Below are 2,174 nucleotides of genomic sequence, written 5' to 3'. Positions count from 1 at the left end.
CGGGAGCAGAGCCAAGCCAAGAAATAAGTATTAAGCAGTGGAGAGTGATTTGTTGCCAGACAGCTAGGGAATTTGAGGACGGTGGTGGATGGAGCGTGAATTGAAAAGGATTAGAATATGAGTGCAAAGCGACTAAAGCTTTGGGAAGGAAGCAAGCCAGAAAAAGTTTGTTGTCAGGGGGAGAATGGCTAAAAGTAATTTTGGGGACTGTGAACAAAGAGATGTCCTGCTGGTTGTGCATGAGGACAGGCCCTTTGGATGGGGAGGATTTGCATCCCTGAGGCAGGCATGGGTTGCATGTGTTGGGGTGCAGCAGAGACACAGGCTCAGGGTGGAGGAATACAGGAATCAGGGAGGTAAGAAGGGTTTTCTTTCTTGGATTAGGATGGCATGGGGATGCACCAAGCCACGGATTTACAGAAATGCTTTGTTTTTCAAAACCGAGTTTACAGGATTTACTATGAATAGAAATTGTTTTGTTAAAGGATGTTGCCTCCTGCTTTTGGTACAAGGAGTTAAGAAGTGCTTTTGTGATTTTCCAGTTTTGTTCTCCCTCTGCTGACCTGTAACCTCTTACTGCATCTGTTTATTTACAAGACAAGACTGTGGGATCCCTCTGTTTTCACAGAAGTCATAAACCAACAGCTCCTGCTGTCTCAGCAGTGCTTTCCTAAGGGCTTTGTGGGTTATGAGGTGAAATGTGTCTTATTTATATTCTCACAGAGTACAAAAATATGCAGTAGTGAATAATTTCTTTTATTGACATCTTATTTATTCTGTGTAGTCATTCACACTAACATCTAGAGAGCCTAGATTATAAATGGAAAGCATAAAAATGTGTTAAAGTATGTATATGAAGAGTGTGATTACATGAAATTCAATCATCTTAATATACAGCTTAAAGTCATTGACATTAAAGAAATGATTAAAAGCAGCACATAATGCAAGAGAAGGTTTACTAAGTATCACAGGGATCCAGTCAGCAAGGGCATTCACTTTGCATATGATAAAGAGATTGGCCTTGTTGGTCTTCTAATTATCTGCTCTATGTGACAGTTTCCCACATTTCAAGGTCCTGTTCTCTGGGCTGCTAGAGAGCAGGTGGGTGTGATGTTCAAGTGAATACATACGATGACGAGATATGCCAGTGCAACTCCACTTCAGCCCTCTCCCTTCTTACTCATGGAGTAGCACTGAGGGCTATCTTAGAAGAGATGGTACTTTCTCTGTCAGGAAAATCATAAATCCATAACCATCTAATCAGAGCCAAAAGAGAGGACAGCAATGGGTCTGTAGGCCAGGTAATATTTTGCTGGTTGTGGCTCCCTTTGCTGAAGAAGCTTCCACTGCAGCACAGTAATAAGGAAAGAAGATATTGACCAAAACTTTCTATCAGGGATTGCAAGTGCTGCAATACTGGAAACTTTATACTAATGCTGTGTGATAACAAACCAACCAACCAACCAACCAACCAACCAACCAAAAAAAGCAATAACAACAACAACAAACCACCAACAGCATAAAAAAAAAATCTCCTTTCCAAGAGACTTCTTATCTGTTTTGTCATTTCTTATTATCCCTTTGAAATGCTGTAGCGGATGGTGGGTAGCTGTATATATTTCCAGGCCATATGCATTCTCTGATAAACTTTTTTTTTTTTTTTTTTTCCCAACACAGTGATGACTTACTTCAAAAGAATAGTAATAATTTGCCTTCAAAAGAAGTAGGCTTAGAAAACTCTGGGTTTGGGAAGAAGACTCACCTTTTATTCATTGTAGAAGTCAACAGTGGAATTGAATATCTAACTACTGAGTACACGAGTGTATGCATACTTGTCTTCTCTCATTGAAGTCCAATATCTCCTGTTTTATAGAGCTTACATAATTGTTCTAGACCATGAAAAATCCATAGGCAGAGAATTTGGAACAAACCTTTTTTTTTTTTTTTTTCATATTTATGGTATCTAAGGGAAAACAACAGAAGAAAGATAAACTCCCCTTTTAACTCACATTGATTTTCAGAACTGAAGAGTTACGGAGTTATACAGAAGACCTTCTTGTTATTTATTTTATTTTTTCCCCAGATCTTGGTTATATGTATGCACAAATTTTCTCTTTTCTTTCATATGTACAATATAGATTTAGTATTTTGTCCCTACTTGCTTTGGTCTTGCA

The sequence above is a fragment of the Anser anser genome (genome assembly GCF_964211835.1).
Source record: "Anser anser genome assembly, chromosome: 1".
Taxonomy (NCBI): Eukaryota; Metazoa; Chordata; class Aves; order Anseriformes; family Anatidae; genus Anser; species Anser anser.
Note: the sequence above shows the minus strand (reverse complement) of the source record.